The sequence below is a fragment of the Accipiter gentilis genome, chromosome 17, assembly GCF_929443795.1.
Source record: "Accipiter gentilis chromosome 17, bAccGen1.1, whole genome shotgun sequence".
NCBI lineage: Eukaryota > Metazoa > Chordata > Aves > Accipitriformes > Accipitridae > Astur > Astur gentilis.
In genome coordinates this window covers 22983499-23004459 of record NC_064896.1, presented here as the reverse complement: position 1 = coordinate 23004459, position 20961 = coordinate 22983499, and positions in this window count along the sequence as shown.

The window sequence follows — 20961 nt, the reverse complement described above, 5'->3', positions numbered from 1 at the left end:
ATTAATAGCAATTAGTATAGTTACACAACACGTCCAAATTATTTAATTATTACAAAATTTTGAAAAATTCCTTGGTAAATACTACAAAGACAGTATTGTGCATTATTCACTGCAGAAATCAGAAACTATTGTTTAGGATATGAATAAATTATTTAGCAGGATGGCTTTTTCTAATATGACTTTTTAACTTTAAATGAATCCTGATCTTAAGAGTTTTTTCAATAATCTTACTATAAGCATTAGGAACCTTTCTATTGCTTACCAGTCCTTTTAATAACCAGGTGGATTAATTGAAAATGTACTCCCCTTTCAAAAAGCTGATTAGTTACTTCTACCAGTCAACAACAATCTCCCCATATTTTTGTGCTTAACTGCACTACACAGAATCTCTAACCAAGCCAGAATATGTGGACCTTTCAGCATTCCTTTTATAATATGATCCAAATATCACTCTGATCTATTTTAAACTTGTGGCACATTAAATATTTGTGACTATTTTAGACAGTAAGTAGGGCAAGTTATTTTCTGAAGAAATAGTATTTACTGTGCATGTGGGTGGTTGTTTTTATTCCTTGATGTATTCCACAGTTCAGAGATGGGTTTTCCAGCCCTGTGGAATATGGCATAGGGAATTACATCTCTTCAGAAATGACAGCAACTGTCAAGAACAGTGAACCCTAGTTGACGGTGACAGCTGACAAAGGTCATTCAAGAGTTAAAGATGAATAAAAGGTTCTAAAAGATGAATGTGGAAAAAGTTTTAAACGAGAGAAGAACGTTTTGAAGATGTGACATCCCATTTAGCAAAAATTATCCTTAAAATTGCAGTCTGATGGGTAATTCCCAAAGCAATTTCCTAAAAGAAAAATTATTACAGAAAATATAAGATAGGAACAGAAGTAATCCAGTATCTAAAGCTAAGGGAAAGATGTTTTCATACATGCTGCGATTTGAAATTAGTCAATCTGGATGGATTGTTACCAGCACAAACTAAAAAACAAAAACAAAAACAACCCCACAAATAAAACACCCAAAACATTACCAACACAGGACCAGTTATTTTAGTTATTTTTCTCAGTATTTCTGCATATTCACCAGAATGACTGGCCAAGCATAATTTCCCTGAGGGACTCAGTTACGCTTGACAAATCAGAAAAGATATGAATTTGTATATACACTCCTGAAGCACCAATTCACACTCATATTTACATTTACATTCTTGTTTGCTGGATTCCAAGTTTGTATTACCTTTTCAAATGCGGAATAATATTAATCTGTGTAGAACTTGAAAAAAAACCCCCTATAATCAACACTTTTCTTATCCCTAACAATTATAGAAGAGACTTATATAAAGTGAATTGGAACAGAGACCCTTTTAAAGCAAACATGTTATGACTAAATAGATAAATGTAAAGAATATCAGAGAAATTAATTTACTTCAGTGTTCTGTTTTAGTCTACTACTCTACTAGTTGAATGACAAAATTAACATCACAGCTGCACCTAAAGGAAATGTCTGCACAGGTTTACATGGATAATGCAAGACACCTAGCAGAGTATTCTTAAACAGCCAATGTACTCTCCTGATTCTACTGAAATATTATCCCAAAGATAAGAAAATACTTATTTTAATGAAAGAAGCAAGTAACACAGGCTTCTTACACTGAAAATACTCTTAATAGTCTACCTTTTCACAAATCACCTGAAGATTGCTTAAAATGAATTTATAAGGCACAGTTACAGTTGAATTGTAGTTGACTTCAGACCATACAGTGGTTGATTCGAAAGACTAAACTATTTCCTAATGCTAATGCTGTAGCTCAAAAGTAAAATCACAGTAAAATATATTGACATTGTCAGATTTCAGACCTTCTCAGTAGGGATTAAATACATTTTGACCAACGTCAACTTATTCTTTCCCAAATAAAGAGAGCGAACAAAGTTCAATCTACTATTACAAGCCATATTTTCCAGAGCTTTCATTTTTTTCATAGCCCTTTCCTGAATCCCTTTTAATATTTTGCTCTCACTTTTGATGTTTGGAACTAGAAATGGAATTCCGATAACATTCTTGTCATTGCAGTGATAATACAGGTGAAGTATTGCCTCCCCACTTCTAAAGGATATTCCTCTAATCATTTAAGGATTACAACTGCTGCTTTCAGTATAAATCTGGAAAACATGTTCTGATAGCTCCTGACAGTTTCATTCTGACTTTTATTTCCATGAATGCAGGGCATCCAAAAACAAATTATGCATCACAAAAAAATGCATTACAAAATCTTTTTCTTGGTGTTACAGATGCCTATACAAGGCATTGAATTCTAATGCATTCACCATCTGAACGGGTTTTCCTAGTGCATACTAACAAAATAAATAATCCTCTGCTGCTTATGGCTCATGAAAAAAAAGGAAAATGAAACAGATTCAAGGCCATAAAACCTGTTCCCAGAAAGGACCAATGCCAGTCATACATCATGATTGGTCTCTCCATTTCCACAATGAATAAACCAAAGAATTCTGAAAGAACCGATTTGGCCTTGAGAATTTCAAGTGAGAAGTCCACTGTCTTTGTGATAAGTTCAGTCATCAGTTACAATTCATCAATCTCACTGCCTAAAATTATATCTTGGACCAAGGCTTGATCTACCTGACTTCAACTGTCACCATATGATTCTCATCCACTCCTTACAACACGATCAGAAACTTCCTTGAAGTTTTACCTTTCCATCATGATTATTCCTGTACCATAACTGAAGCATATGGGAATTTTCTAGAGAAGAAAAGTTTCTCTAGAAAATACCTACAGGGTTTTTTCTGAATTCTTGAGTTTGATGAGTTCCTACAGAATTAAAGGCAAAATGTCTACAAACCAAGCGTGGATTCTTTCAAAGTGCATGAGGGTCCAGATCCATTCAGAAAACCTATGCAGCATCAATCCATCTCAAGCTGGTTTCAGGAAACAACTGCAAGAGACCTTGCTACAAAGCTAAGGTTCAGGTTTACCAAATTATAGGGCATATTCACTTGGTGAATCTCCACATAAAAATATTCTTGGCTTGCAGGCTTCCCAAACCAGGGAAAACCTCAAGATGCTTTAAGCAGAGGGACCATGGGGACTCATTCACAGTTTGTCATAGTGATTAAGAAGTGGATAACAATGATATTGGCTTTCTACCTGTTTACTATAAAACCAGGAAGTCAAAATCCTTGGATTCTCAGTATCAATTATAATCCCAGCTTTGTGATTTCAGGCAGCCAACAGCAACAATAACACTAATGGCTTCAATTTCTTTTTTTTGTTCCAGAGGCCTTGGGAGAATGTTTATTTAAGAAATAGCATATATTTGGTTTCCATAACAACATTTTCTGCATGGTAATAAATATGAAAACAGACAAATTATCCCTGCAAGTCCTAGTGTTCTCAACCAGCCAGCTCTGTCCTCAGACAGCTTTATTAATTAGCATTTAAAGAATAAGTTGGGTTTTTACCTGTCATGCATTAGGGTATTTTTTTTTTAATCCTTAGATTGTGGCTTTTCTGAATTTATTCCATTTTTTTCTCATTGAGATCAGACATATCAGGTCAATACATCTCCCTTATCTGCATCATGCTGGGTGTTTCAAAATATCTTATTATACTTAAAGAACAACACCATTCCTTACATTTCTTCTCTTCCTTGTGTACTACCTTAAGGACCAAAGATTTCATTCCAGTGATACATTTAAGAAGATTTAGCACAACAGTCAGGATGTCTAATGGTTTTGATTAGATTCTAGGTTCATTTTTAGAAATATTAAATATACCACATTTACTGCAAGTACCAGAATTCCTGGTTCAGATATTTCTTACTAAAATAAAACTGGGTTAACAGAAGGTAGCATGCAGCTGGTGTCAGAAGAATGACGTGTTCGGAAAAAAAAGTAATGACTTTTCCTAGTCTAGGCCTTTTTTAAAGAGAGACAAACTATTTCTTTCTTCTAGGAAGTGCGCAACCATGTCATGTATACAACATCTAAGACTTGGAGAGTGCTGTTAGAAATGTTCCATATACGGTCATGGCAAGGGCACTGGTTTAAATTCGGACTTTCAAAAATCTGATCCAAATTCCCGTATATTTCATAATCACGATGGGCTCCATCCAACAGAGTCCTGCAATAGGGTCCTATCTCTTTTTACCTATTGATTTCCAGACCTACTCCATTGGGGGAAAGATGGAGGGTGAATCACAGCTGTGAAACGCATCATTAGTGCTGTGTTATACTGACTTTTTTAAAGAGGAAAGTAAGAAAAGAAATGAAAGAACCTTCTCTATCTTCAGGTTCCTAGTCTGGAAAAAAAACGACTTATAGAAACTGATAACAGAGCAGCAGCTCCTTAGTTTATTTTCTTAGAAATACCACATGGCGATGATTTTACAAGTAGTTGTTGCAGATGTTTACCTTGTTGTGAACTAGTGCCCTATTTAGTATCTGCCAAATGGAAGCTTATTTCTGCACTTACAAACTTTTCCATGTGTTTCTCAGTGAAGCTTTTACAGAATATTTTCAGCTACACGAATAAGGCCTCCCACAAGTAAAACACTCTGAGATCCTGCCCCCTTATGGATTCTATTCTCATTTGTGAAAGTGCTGCCACCTGAGAACAGTTTGCACGTGGAAATGAGGAATAAGAAAATTAAATTCATGGCCATTGCAACCAAAAGCTTCAAAATGCATACAGAAAAGAAGCAGTGTAAGAAAAACCTATGTCAAAGCATTGCTAGCATCCACTTATGAATCATAGAATCATAGAATCATTTAGGTTGCAAAAGACCTTCAAGATCATCGAGTCGAACCATCACCCATGCCCACTAAACCATGATAACTACACTATGCTATGGTGTACCCTGTCTACACGCTTTTTGAATACCTCCAGGGATTGTGACTCAACCACTTCCCTGGGCAGCCTATTCCAATGTCTGACAACCCTCTCAGTAAAGAAATTTTTCCTAATATCTAACCTAAATCTTCAAATACACTAAGTGTACCTTAAAGAAAGAGAATCCAAGCACTTACATTCTCAAAGAAAAACGAGATTCACATTCTGTATTCCTCTTTTACTGATTGTCCCTTCCTAGAATAAACATTTACTTTGTCAGTCAAGAATGATATTAAATTGCATAAGAAGAGTTGCATCTTCCCTAGCAGTTTCTAAAGGATGTAAAACAGAGAAGCTTCAAATCTGTTGATTATGCTGTATTAAACTAGCTAACAACCCAATCCATTGATGAAAACCACTCAACCACTGCTTGCAACTTGTCACGTTTTCTAGAATTCTAAGCAGAAAATATTCTCTTTGTTCAACTGAATACATCCATTATCTTTCCATCGGCTTTCCTGGAGTCTTCCCTGGCATTTAATTTTCCTACTGGTTTAGTATCTATTTTAATCATATTTAATATTTATAAGTGGAGTTGAGATACACTAGCTAAGACAGGCATCAAAACTTTATTAAGTACAAATTGTTTACATACATCTTTTCTATATATCCCATTTCAATGAAAAAAATAGTTAACTGCTCATGCTGTAAAACAGAAGGGGGACAATATAAAGCAGTGACCTAAAGTGACCAGTGAATGCCATTATCATCATAGGGCAGTGTAGCAATCATACAAAAAAAAAAAAAATCAAGAAGAAAAAGTATTCCTTTTGTATTTTAGAATGCATAAGAGCATGGGTGCAGCCCCTGCTGTCCATAGCACAGCTGCCGCATACAGCCCTTTTCTCTCATATTGCTGACAGGAATAGTCCAGCTCCTTTTGCATAAAAAAAATTTAAGGGAGTATGTTATAAATATACAATAAATAGTTTTGTAACCTCTACTCATGCACACATACCTACCTGTGTGCAAAATGGAACTAACCAAATACGTTTTTTGAAGAGGTAGGTTTCTCTGGGGAGACAGAATATGCTACAGATACAGTCCATTTTGCACAAACCAGGTTAAAAGCTGTATCATTACACACCTTAGTCACCTGGAAGGATGGAAGTTAACTGAGGAAGGGGAGAACAACCTCAGAGTAAAACCTGTTTACTGTGGTACAACTGTTAAGACTAAGTACTAGTTTTCAAAAGTTAGCTTTGAATAAGTAGATGCAATATCATTTGTCAATAATTGAAATTATCTGTAGAAACCATCCCCTATACTGTATGTTTATGAGGACTGTTTTCAATCAGAATCACTGTATGATTTTCTGGAATGCTAAAAATAAAGGAGACTTCTTAGAGCAGAGCTTTCCTCTATGCTTCCTCCTATTTAAAACCAGCTACTAACCAGAGAGATGTAACCCTAGGAACTACTAGCACTTTGAGAGCAAACAAAGATAAATCCATTCTTCAATGCTTCTGCAAACAAACTGTAATAAACCCTTCATGTCATAATCCGTTATGCATAATTGGCTTTGTGCATGTAGATGGATGAAGCGTTTCCTGATACTTGTGCTATTCTGTATTCAGACCAAGCATTCATTACACCATTCAAATCACAAATGTGTATAGCAAAACAGCCGATTTTGCTGGGAAACCAGTGCTGCAAATAGTCTTTAACATCATGATCTGGACAAAAAACATGAAGGAATTTTCAATATTTCCAAGTACATGAAGGGTCACAATATTTTAATGGGAAGCAATAAATTTTTCCTACTACCTAATTTTACTTCAAAACAAGTTGTGCCACACCAGAAAAGCAGAGAGCAGATGGTGAAAAATGCACCCTTTCAACCTTTGCACAGCAGCCCAAAGTCTCAATCTAAAAACTCCAGAGAAGGCAAGGCACTTCAGCAGCTGCTAGTGAGCACAGGAGCTTTTTCACACAGGTTGAAGTAATCTGAAGATCCTTTCTTAAACTATGTGAGCAGAGCTCTTCCATCAATGCTACTAACACAAAAGGCTTCTGATATACTTCCAGCCCAACCAGGTTGACAGATGTTTGATGTGTTTTGCTCCTGGGTTAAGAGTTCTTCATCCTTTACATTCTGTTGCTAATACTGCTTAACTGAGGTTAAATAAAAAATCATTACGGTACCTATAGATAATGTTTTGTGCACTATGCAACAGAAGATTCTTATTTTAGAAGAATTAATACACATTTAAATATCTTAAACACATTTAAGACAATGTGCTGCCCTTCCCAGCTAGAAATATTTCAGATTTCTCTGCAATTCTTCCAAGTATCAATGTTGCTAAGACTACTGTCCATATAGGAAAATTCAGAGCATTTCCATTTGAATAAAGCACAGCATTAGTGTATGCAGTCCTCAGCCTGAAAATGAGGTTGCCAGGGGATTACTGTGTGCTATTCCAAGAGAAAAAAATCAAATAGTAATTCTACATGTTATATGTTCCTAATTATAATCAACTATAAGCATAAGGGTATAGTCACAAAAAAATCTTTTCTTAATGAGAAAGAACTGTAAATAAGGATTTTTTCTTACGCTTTAACGGCAGGTGTTACTAACTCCATAACACAGTTATTGCTTTAAGAAGGCATAAAGCATATTCTTTTTATTATTTTCTGTTGATAAATTACCCATAGGATGTTTATTTTGATACTGAGTGCATCAATGTCATTCTCAGTCATCTGACCATAGTCATAAGTCTCACCTTTGATTACAGCAGACTTTGAATCAGTTCTTCTGCCCACTCACTCCTGCTTGCTAGCTCCCCCTGTTATATTTCTTCTAATATTATTTTCTATTCTTGCAACTGGATGTGCACTGGACCTCTAGGACCACAAAGAATCCCACTGAAAACATTTCTGTGAATAAATGCTTATTCTACAGTTTCTCAGGAGCATTGCATTCATTCATCACTCAAAAGCTGAAATTTTGAATACATAAGAACAATATAATCTCCTCTGTCCCTTCACTGGATTAACACGGTTCTTCAAAAAAAAGGTTGGAATAAAAAAGATTGAAAACAACTACCATCTGATGAAATGAAAGGATTATTCTATTTATAGTCAAGAAGATTTTTTTCCTTTTTTTAAATTAGTCTTTTAACATGGCACATGACTTTATTTCTCTGAATATTTCTGAGAGTCAATACATTGTTAAAGTATCTTAGAAAGAAAAGCATACCAAAAAAGAGGGCAAAAACCTCAGTCAATTCTAAATTGAGCAAACGTTAACAAATGTTTTGGCAGATATTCCCTCAGTTTAATTACAGAATGAGTCATGTTTAACTATCCTTCTGGGTTACAAATGGAGAGTTCCTTAAAAATATATTCTGTGTGTATATATAACATATATGCATATATAACACTCTTACAAATGTATTTTTTTCAATATAAAGCTGCTGATAATATGCGCTATGCACAAAATTAGAACAATGTTCATTTGGATTCCTGAGACAAAGGAAATGTGTTATTACCATGTGATGTTTTCCTTTTCAGAATAGAAAGACAAATCAGATTATTTTAGATAATACTCTGAAACCGAGGAAAACTTGCATTATTGTATTAAAACCCGGAATGGAATGGCCTTAAAGAACCATTCGAAATTCTTTGATATGAAGAAACTGTAGTCAGTGGTTTTTTGTGTGCAGTCTTTCTTTCCAGAGATCTATGGACTATTTATTGAAGGGATCCACCAAAAAAAGTAATTATAAAAAATAAATGTATTATAAGTACAATATACTTGCTTTCATGGGCATTCAAAAAACAGCAGAGGCTGAAACGCATTAATACTATCGCCTTCTCTCAGATGAAACCACAGTTTTACAAAAATAAGTTTAAGAAGCTATGAAAAAAATTTAAAATATGCAGCTTCCTTCCTCTTGAAAGAAAACCAAAGGTTTACTTCATAACCAAGAGATTATGAATGGTATGGAGACTTATAGTGGGATGCAGAGTCTCCTTTAAATCTTTTGAGCTGTGTGCTACAAAATATAAACCAGGCCTTGCTCCAACACTGGAAGGTGGCGCTTTCCCGCTATGAAACAGGAAAGTCACTAAAGCAAAATGATTATTAAGTTCCAACACAAAGGTCTAGGCCACAGCAGCTCTAAAGAGAATGTGTCATTATACAGAGAACATGGAAGAGAAATGCTGCCTATACATGTGTATTCAACTATAATTCGTCTGCCTGTCACATTTTGATCTTTGATACTTGGGGATATTAGAAGTAAACCAATTAACACCCTAAATTTACTGTTACCAACAGTAGGTTCCTTCTATTGTTTAGACACTATAGTGAAATACATAAATTACGAGGGTTAAAGCTATCATCTGAGCTCAGCTGACAGACATACATCTCCCATATGCACCAGAACAATTTTTTGTAGTATGACAGCAAATGTAGTGTTAGATCCGTTGGCTCTCATCCTGCTATAGTGTGCAAGTGTGTACCTACTGCACATTTTTCTACTTCTTTCTTCATGTTTTCTCACCTCATATTTTCTTCACCTAAAATGTAACTCACTGAATTACAGTGGTGTTTACTTGAATGGGTCCACTGTAAACACTGTAACCATTTCTGCACGTAAACCTGACCATATATGTTTCCTGGCAGAGTCAAGATTAATGAGTTACATTTTTAGAAGGGGTATTACTCACTTGGGCTTTTCTGCTTTCATTTTTTAATGAGGTAGCATTCTATCTTTGTAACTTCATTTCCATCCTATGAATTAATCATAAAGTGTTATCAATATGAATTGTCTCAATGTTTTGCTACTTTAGATATAATTTCAATATCCATCACTACATTCAGTTATCAAGAAGTTACTTCTTCATCACAGCTGTATTCCACCTACAAGAGTGGGCAAGAACTGCAGAAGTCTAGGTATTTCATAGCCAGAAATAATATGAATTGTTTTGGTCCTTTGCTGTTCATAAGACAAATAAGAATTAGAGGTTGAGCATTTTAATGACTTGCTGATGTCACAAATGCACTTAATTTTGACAGGGCATGCATCTTGGTCTTGTGTTACTGCTATTATGTTATACTTTTTTCTGCAGTATTCTAGTAACTCACTGAGTTACTGCCGTTTCTGCAGTATTCTAGTAACATAATGTCCCTACAGGTGCTGAGGAGGAAGATTATGGTCGGGGAAGCAGTGGATCACTTTTCATGGAAGCACAAAGAGCTGTGTGTCTGTCTGACAGTTGTGGGATCTTATGATTAGATTGTCTCTAGAAGCAATCATGTATTTCAGTCTCAGCACTGCTACTTCATGATGGTAGTGCCTACTATGTATAAGCATTTCAATGGCTAACTCTTAGGTGTGACCCAAATACAGTGAACTCAACACCTCTTCCAAAGGCAGGAAACATTGTTTTTCAGTGGGTTTTGTTGAACTAGCAGTAATAGACACAAAGTCCTTTTTATTCTGCAGTTAAAGAATCTCATTCCAAAAAAAACTACAGGAAAACTAAACCCAGGCACTATTTGGTTAAAGAAAAATAAAGCACATTCTTTTTTCACAGTTGGATGCCTAATACAAACTGAAAGGAAAGTCTGAAAAAAAAATTAAATTAGAAAGAATTTTTAAGGGGTATCATTTTTTGCCTAGATGGTTATTCAAATCAGGTTCCTTTGCCTAATGATTACATTTGTATTTTTGTACTTATACTTTCACATGCATATATTACGCATAGAAAACTTACCATGACAATTTGTTGCCTCCAGTTCCAAATTATTTGTCAGAAAAGATGATGTTCAAACTCAATGCACTAGAGTTTGTTCCTACTCTATTCTTTTGTACAATGGGGATAAAATGTGCTCATTCGATCCTTTCAAACACCAGAAGTAAGCATGCCATTTATCGAGTCATGTACAACTGACACATATTAGAGGTTTTTAAGATAATAAAGAGAGGACTGTCTTAATAAGGGGACATTTTATGAAATGACAGATTCATTTCTTAATACACATAAAGTTTCTTCAGCCAGAAAGGGCACACTGCCTGTAATATACCTGAAACAGGGAGTGATACTGCGAGCACAGGTGTGCTTCCATGGGTATTAAAAGAACTCCTATAAACTTCAAGGTGGGTGGTTTTCATTACACCATAATGTAACGAAATGACCTCCTAGTTATATCATCTTATTATTATGTATTTAAAGCATGGAGCACCATTTGCTATCTTCTGCCTATATCAGTCTATGTTTAACGATACATCAGGCAGGAAAGGGTAGCTTCTACACAACCCCTAATTTACTGGCTGGATCTACCCCTTTACCCAACAGTTCAGAAAATGAGATGATAATATGGTTTAATCATAAGACAAAACTGATGCAGATGATAGAAATCCTTATCTGCATCTGGCACTGAAACTGGAGAAGACAGTTGCATCTTTTTATATTCTAGTTTGGTGGTCTCTAGTACAGCAATACTTAATTCACATGGTTGCAGTGAAGCTTGATGAGTACAAGGCACTTGGAAGTCCTTGCATGAAAGACATCATATAAATGTTATTCAACAGCACTTGAATTATTGGTAATTCAGTATTCATGAGTCATAAAATAAAGACTTGGTTGCTGTCAGTTCTGATTAATCTGCTAGGAAAAAAAAAAATAGTTCAGATAAGCAGAGAGAGAAAACCAGTAAAACCATTAAGAAAAAAACTGATTTCTAAAACTGAGCACTGCATCTTTTATCACAAAACTTATGGATGGAAATACTATCTGATTTTATTAACTGGTAATGACTGAAGATAGAGATCATCTGTGAAACTTTTTCCTGCTGAGTATCTTTCAGAATCATAAAAAGTACCCTTACTATTCCTACTGAGTCCTTGCAGCAGTATCTGCAAAGATATCAAAGAACAAGCTGGCAGTGGAAGTAAAATGGCTACATCCAATATTTGGACTCATTCTTTTCATTTTAGGGAAGATGGATGAGAAAACTGGCAATGCATTCTATCTGAATCTATGCCAAAAAGCACTGTCCATCTAGCATAATTAATCCAGAAATTACAGTCAGAAACTAAAACCTAAAGATGAGATTAAGTAATAAGTTTGTGCATCAGTATTATGTTGATGTGGCATCATACACTGTTAGGCATGAGAAATATTCCTTCTTTGTACAGACTATCTTGTCAGCAGTGTCTCAGACAGATGAGGATTTCACACTCTGATTTTGCTTTTAGCATAGAATGAACATACATACATAGAACTTTATTACAGATATGGGCAGAGGAGAATGGAAAGATTTTAAACTCATAGTTGTTTCTCTTACCACACTACACTTTTCTTGTTGAAGATAGCAGAGCTAACACATCATAAGGCTCAAAGTGACTGGGGAGGAGGAAGAGAGACTCCTGCTTTCCATTCATAAATGAAAAAAATAAAACTCTGCTTTCCATTCATAAATGCTTTGTGCTAAAAGGACTGCAAGTAGCATAAATTCATATCATTTAGTATTCATTAAGACTGGTTAATAGGATATGCTATACATAAATTATGATCAAAAAGTTAGATGAGCATTGAGAGGTTAGCCACCTGCACATCAGAAAGATTTGTGCCTACTATCTTACATTTTAAAATTTTAAAGATAAAACCCAATACATTATGGGCTTCTAACTGTAAAATGGAGCAGCAAAGCATTCTAAGCAGCATATTTGTTCATTCATTTAGTTTTCACTCCTCCTTAGTAGCTTTGTTCCTGTAGCAATGATGTCTAAAGTGTAGTTGCTAATAGTACCAGCTTTTGTAAATTGCATTCCAAGCCTATGGTAAGACAAGACCAGTCATGTATCAGAACCCCTTCTTTCCCCCATTTCTATAGTCTCTGAAGGAAACAAATCCAGGCAACAGACAAGAAAGACCACAATGACTGGGAAACTAAGATTGTAGGCAAATCTCTACCACGCAGTTTGGATGGTGCCTGTATCTATTCAGTGCATGAAGGTTGCAAAAAGCACAAATAACAATCTTCGAAGCATTACTTAAGTATTATCCACACACTTCATGTGGGTCCCCTTTCCTAGAACAGCTCTGAACTTCTGGTTAAGTAAACCTCCCACTGAACCATATGGGAGTTAGAGCAAGAGGACTGTGCTCAAATCATTGCTGGGGTACCATAATTTACAGGCTTCTACATGCTCGCTCCTATACCTGACACAGCAAGGCCGTGCGGCAAGGAATATGCACTGAATGCCGTAAATACAGAGACTAAGAAAAGGAGATAGATGAGCATCCTCTGTCCCTACGTACATCAGGCTGAAGGGATGCATGTTTTTTTCCCGAACATGCTCTGCAGTTACCACTAAATTGGTTAATGCAATCACTCATGGTTTAGAGTATTCATCTCCGTGAACTGAAAGTCAGCAGTTCACCCTGACTTCTGACTCCATCTGATGAATTACCTTGTCTGCAGTGCCTGATCTATAAATAAACACAACATCTGTTGGAATGCTAGGTCTGAAAGTCTGGCTGAATAAATCACTCTCCAGAAATTCCCAAAGCTGCTAAGGTTCTTTCCACTGCTTCTGTCCTTTTCCCTCCCCTGCCATGCATATATCCATCCTCTTACCCATCTACTGGGAATAATTTTAGCATTGTTGCTTTCTCCTTTTCAGTTGCTTAAAGGCATACCTTCAATTAGGTCAGCTGAGAGGGCTAGTGGTGGTGGTTAGAGCTAGTGCTTTATATTCTAAAACGTAGAAAGTTTGGCTACTGCTTCCTCAAAAAGATTATTAGTGTTGTTTTTTAACATCCATGTTTGGTAAAAGCATTAATAAATTAAAAAGAAAAAGACTGGGTATATAAGAAAGTAATTTGTGCTCAGTCCTTTGGCAGCGGTAAAGAAAATAAAAACAGATTTGGCAGGCTCTCCTTGTCTCGTTAGGCTTTGCTTTCTGATATCTCCTTTTTCCTTAGTCCTTAGTCCTCTTTGCAGATTAAATAGGAAGAGTCTCACAATTTGAGAGGACAACTGTTGGGTTTCCACAGGGATTGCAGTTTGTCTCTTGCAAGTTCACGTTCTCCTCAGATATGGGACTTAATCAGATTAAATGCCTGTTTTTATAGAGGGAAGAGTTGCAACCAGAAAATGCCTGATCCCAAACATCCACTTTTATCAGGTACTGCAGCATCACCTTTTGACAGAAATATTCCCATTTTAAGTTCAACATTAAAATCCCACATCTACTACAAATAGCAAAAGAAGTTTTATGAAATAAGACTGTTTGGTACTTAAAAAAACCCCTAAAATTTGACCAGCCCTAAAATTAGCATCAGGATCATGTATGGTTTTAATATTAACATGAAAATTTGAAAGGGACACCATCCATACAGATGCAAACATCAGATGATCATTTTTATAATCTATCATAAATCAGAGCAGACCCTTTGATGAGGAATTACTTCAGTTAAAGATTCAGGAGGAAAAAGAAGTTACGCAGTCACTTAGTCTTTTGGCCTTTGATGCTTTATTGGACAAGTGCAGTCTTAAACCGTAGCCCAGCTACCCAAGTAGTACAAATTCATTCCTTCTCTTTCTTTCCAAAAGAACACAAAATATGACATTTCAAAAAACTCTGGTTAATAACTGATGTTGTTTACTATCCCTTTGTACACACTTAACCTTCTGTTGCTTTTGATATACAGAATAGAAGACAAAGTTATCTTTACTGTTGGATCATGTCTTGCTATATTTTTCCTGATTTTTTTGTGATATAATCTATAATTTTCCCATCTCATCAGGCCAACTCATACTTCTTCAGAGACACAGTCCAGTCTCCGAGCTTTCTAACTTCCATAACTGCTTGTGTTGACCCAAAAATCAGATATTCTGCATATGAGTTAATAAGCCAGAAGCCTCGCAAGATCAGCACCACCAGCTACAACTGCACACTGCAGCAGAGAAACTGGAGGCAGAGACAAGAGTTGAAAAAAAGTGATAGCAAACAAGTGATGGTACATAATACAGGATTCAGAATCCCAGTACCATCTTTTTGGGTTGACCATTCCCACTTACATTACAGGTTGTCGTGGTTTAACCCCAGCCAGCAACTAAGCACCATGCAGACGCTCCCTCGCTTTCCCCCCCACCGTCCAGTGGGATGGGGAAGAGAATTGGGAAAAGAAGTAAAACTCATGGGTTAAGATAAGAATGGTTTAATAGAAGAAAAAACAAGAAACTAATGATGATAATGATAACACTAATAAAATTACAATAGTAATAATAAAAGGATTTGAATACACAAGTGATGCACAATGCAATTGCTCACCGCCCACTGACCGACGCCTAGTTAATCCCCAAGCGGCAATCCCCCCACCCCTACTTCCCCCAGTTTATATACCAGACGTGACATCCCATGGTATGGAACACCCCGTTGGCCAGCTTGGGTCAGCTGCCCTGGCTGTGTCCCCTCCCAACTTCTTGTGGCCCTCCAGTCTTCTTGTTGGCTGGGCATGAGAAGCTGAAAAATCCTTGACTTCAGACTAAACATTACTTAACAACAACTGAAAACATCAGTGCTATCAACATTCTTCTCATACCAAACTCAAAACATAGCACTGTACCAGCTACTAGGAAGACAATTAGCTCTATCCCAGCTGAAACCAGGGCACAGGTAGAAGACTGTGTTTTGTCATTAAACATTTTGAGGAAGGTAAATGAAATATCTTACAACTTGAAAATGTCCAAGTTCACAGAATCATAGAATCATTTAGGTTGGAAAAGACCTTCAAGATCATAGAGTCCAACCCACAAAGTTCCAGTACATCAAAAAACTTTTGTATCTGCATACTAACACATTTAAAATAATGTTTGTCCATGGAACACTCATTGCACACAAGCCAAGTTTTTCAGCCAACCTATGCTGTGGGGTAAAATATTTATAATTAAACTTGCTTGGGTGTTCCTGAGAAAGCAGAAAACTCATGAAAATCAGTTGAAAATTCAATTAGCAAAGCTTACTTTTTAATATTTTTCCCCAATGAATTTTTTCATTAGTAGGTTCAGAGTACAGATTTCAAATGCTGAAAAATGTTAAAAAATGATAACACTATCCAGGTTTCTATCAACGTATAATACAAGAACTCATTTCCTCATTAGGAATTTTAAATTGCATGCACATTTTTCCCTCTTTACTGAGGAACTTAATATGTAACTTTGACATACACTCCACAGACCTATTCCAACTGTTAAACTTAAAAAAAAGCTAATGAGGGAAGAATTATTTATAGCTTAGCCGTTGGCAGTAGGAATTCTTGACAATTTTTGAATCAAGCTTTATAACATTACAATTTAAAAAAAAAAAAAAAAAAAAAAAAAGAAATCCCTGAAGCCAAAGGGATAAAAAAGGAAAGTGGAGATATTTTTTTCTGTGAAAGTACTGGCACTTATGTTCCTATTGGTCGGCTTTGTCATTTTAACAGCAGCTCTTGTACTTTACATTGAAGGCCTTTGATGCACTTTACCAACCATAATGAATACATCTTAATATTTCTGTGAAGCAGTAAGATAGCGTCCTCAAACTTAGGATGAGAAAATGAGACAAATACACAGAAAGGATTTATGACCCAGTTGTCAAACATATTAAGCCACTGAATCAGACTGTATATAACTTTTAAATCACCTAAAAGCAAGCTGTTAGACCAGCTCAGTGACCCTAATTAGATCATAGGAGAAAGATATCCCCAGGAAGCCATGATGCCATCTATTCTAGTAACTACTGCCATAATGAAAGGGTATACTGCCCCATTTAAGAAGATAATACTGCACCTTTACCTTCTTGAAAACACACACACATATATATATTATATTACCATTCTAGCTATTGTAAATTAATACCTTCTTATGGAACACTGACTCAAGAGGAAAAAAATTAATCTGTTATTCCTGTGATGCTCATATGGCACAATACAGGACTATGAGGTAGGAAACAGAATGCAAAAGAGTCAAAGCTATTTTTGCATTTATTTGCCTCTTTTTTTTAATGCATTGTAGGTTTTTAGAGGCATTGTGTGGTGTGACAAGGAGGTACATGACAAAGCGTATGTAACTAAACTCTGCTTCTTTTCCACCACTTGAATGACACAAATGGACCATATGCTCTGCCCCCTGTTTTTTAAGAACTTGGGGACAGGCTGCTGCTTATTCTGTTCATATGTTGTAAAAAGCCACAGACACTGAAAATTCTCTATGCATGAAAATAAGTGATTTCTCTCTCTGCTCATGATTTAGTTGAAAGCTGAACAGAAACGAAACATAGTAAGATTCAGTTTCTGACAGCCTATGTTAATTCAGCTTCTCCCTTGTGTTCCAAAAAGACAGTGTGTTTATCACTGTGAAGATTATAACAGGGTAGGTGGTAATCCCTGCTGGACAGCCTGGTTCTAAAATAGCAAAGCATCTCTTTATTTCATGCTACTTATGCTGGACTGATTTAGCCTATTCATGGGCTTATGCACTAAGTTTAATCCTCAGAATTCTCAAAACAAACAGTCCATAATAATCACATGCACTGCTGATTATTTTTCAAGTGTAACTGAAGAGATTATTTTAACCCTAACACTATTCCCATAATGCACTGCAGAAGTCAGACAACATGTTCTGATACTAAAAAGATTAGACTCTGAAAACATCAAGGTGTAGTTTCAAGAGGATCATCCTGTGCATTCCTTCAAGGAAAGAGATAAGGAAAGGAATACAATATCAAAAGGCGACAAATCCATGTTAAACTGAAGATCTTCTGCCAACTGTATGAACTATCAACATCTCCAGGCAGCGGGACCTGACAGTGGAGCAGCCAGTAGCAGTGGAGAGGAAGCACTATTGAAGGACCACCTTGTCTGGAGAGAATTCATACAGAAGTCAACAATTTATGCACAATCCTTACAACTTTAAAAGCTCTTGTCTTACAGTGCAAGTAATATCTGCATTTTTTGGTGTGCATCGATGGATTCCATCAGTCTGGATTTTCTGACTCTCAGATACTTGATCACGTTTCTTCAGATTATACTTACCTCAGTTACTTTTGAAACAGCCCAGCACTTTCTAGGGTCACAAAGCATTGTTCTTATAAATAAGACAAAGGTGAATAGAACAAGGATTTGTTTACTGGAATCTGTGTGGCTATATGGCAGACAATGTAAGGGCAGTTTCATGCCAGTGTAAGGTGTTTGTTTTCTCTATGCATTCAAAAGCTGAAGCTAAAGTTATGTCTTATAGACAGTAATCCATTCCACAGTTTCATCAATGGAGAGCATATAAGCATGTTAAATTGGCTTCAGCTGGCAGTCACTTTAACCACTTGGCAAGCAATAAGAATGTAGACACATAACCCGTATTTTCTTCCTAAAACTCTGCTTATATTCCATCAGACCTTGGCTACATGGCATCCAGATATCATTAACTAGCTGGTGAGTATCCATAACTGTTCAGCATGGTGCTTGTTGTGGGCTGCAAAACCCATCTGGAATACTGGGAAAAATATTTAGCCTCACATTGTTATAACAAATACTATATAGAGTTGTATCAGCATTCACTGATACATCTCAGTGTACAGGTCTAGTCACACCTTTGACCTGTACAACATAGCTATACCTAAAATGAATGTTCCTAGAAGATGAGTAACAGTTTCAGGTTTTCAGCTGTTATCAAGCTCAGACTTGGTGATATGTGGTATCAAAACATCTGAAGGGCTCTTCAAAGCACAAGATTTTTATGTGCAAAAATTATAATTAAAAAAAAAAATAACGCATCAATCACACTAAAATACGCAGTACCAACTGGCATTTTTTTCTGTTTATGACCTTCCATTACATCTTAGCCAATTTACTTGCTTTGGACAGACTTACTCGTCTTTGTTGCGGAACAGCAGTAATGGTGGCTGAACATTACAGTCAGAGATCTAATTAGCCCTGCTAAAACGGAGACTGAGTTCATGAGTATTCTTCTGAGAAAAAATTACTAAGATATATATATATTCAGACATTTACCTCCACACGTACAATTTTTTTCTGGTCTTCTCAATGTTACTATACAGTGCCTCAGATATTTTAATTCCGGAAGCACTGAGGGCCTTTCATTCCAATTCTGTAGCCTGCCTTTTACTTGCAATGTTTCGCCTGTACATGCTGACCATGCCACGGCAGTGCCTTTACACTAGTATCCCCATGTGCTCTTATCCTCATGACCTTGCACTGGAATTCTGGAACACTTTTACATGTGTTGATTCAGGTTTCATGTGGAAAGTAATAATAATATTTCTCCCTCCATCTCCCCATCTTGTAGCTTATACTCTATAACTCCATAAGATCTCTTCACTCTTCCCCTCACAGCTTTTATTTTCTTAACTGTAGAGCCTTATAGATAGAAGGTAATAGTAATTTCCACATCCAATAATATTACCTAATATACACTTGTGAATCTTTACTACGAAATGAAAGCCGCCTTACTTTGTGAACTGATGGCATTTCTCTTCACATTTAGAAGCATCTATTCAATCCAGTATGTTTATAGTACCTTATGCATTTTTCAATATACTTTGAAGGAAAATTTTCTCTACGTCAAATTACCAAGTCTCCTCAGTAGGGAAAGAAAATGTTAAGAGGTCTTAAACTTAGAAAGATTGTAAAACAAGAAAGCTAGTCACTCAAATACTTGAAAGGACTGATTGTTAACAAACCCAAGACCTAAGCCCTCCAGCAGTTAAAATCCTTCTGAAGTACAGTTCCTAACTCAAGTATTCTCTTAAGTAGCAATTTAGCCTTGCATTTTTCTGTCACTATTTTGCATCATTCATAGACGATATCAATCAGTGGGTCAGACAGACTGTAATCAGCTGACAAAATTAGGAGTTACAGACAGGTTTTGGAAAAAGAAAGATGAGGATGGAACACTGGAGGGAGTGGAACCATCCCTTGAATGTTCTCCTTTTCCAGCTTTTCTTAAAAACCCAGACATTTAGAAATGGAGTGATATAGAATCAGTATCAGTTCAGCAGTTCTCAAAGCAGCTTTACCACTATTTTACTGCCTCAGCAGACAGAAGTAGATAGTTTATTCTATGAAATGCAAGGGTGTACACAAATAATGTAGCTACACAAAGCCTACTCCCTGAAAGACAGGTGACTGCTGCCAACAGATATAACTGTCAGTCTTAACATGTATTTGGAAAAAAAAATATATATTGCACACAGATGGAAGCTGAAGATCTGTGGTTCTGCTGAGGTGCAGATCATGTCTTTTAAAAGCAGTCCAAATGGTTTTGGTTTTGTTTTTTCTTTTTAGCATTGGCACACACCTCATTTCCCACTGTTGCAGATGCTCAGTGCAACTGTTCTGTTATGCGTACAGGTCTTCTGCTTGCACGGTCTTAGAATATTCAGAAACATCCATACACTTAAGGATACTCAAAAATCTGAATCAGATTTCCAACAGCACAGTCAAGAAATATGGTCTTTGTATTCTCTGTGTGCCTTTATTGTGCCCTTGATGATCTGGAGTTTCAGGTAAATTAGGATCTTGTACTTCTTAACAGAAAGAAGATCTATTAGATATACCAAATACACAGTCTCTGGCTCAGGAAGTCCCTGACTCACAAATCTCAGAAATCTGAGTAAGTACATAGGGCAAGTAGGTTTGCACAATGCTATATGGTTCCATTTTTACCTTAGAGTCCACTGTCACAGACAGGATGCTTTCTGTGGCAGAGGAACTTTTGTTCTGAATTGGTAAGTCCTTTCTTAGGTGTCTGCAATTTGCTAGATTTCTTCATAGCATAAAAACAGCAGGGAGAAAAACAAACAAACAAAAAAAAAAAAAAAAAAACCAAAAAAAAACCCATCCGTCCAAAGAACTTACAATTTGAGAAGACAAGACCAAAAAATTGAGACAGAGTTAAAGCAACTCTCTAAAGACCATGGAACATGTTACCAACAAAAGCTGGCAAGAGGTGTTCAATTCTCAAACCAAAATCAAGACCATCATAGAACTCTACCATAAATTCAACATTTTAAAAATGACAGA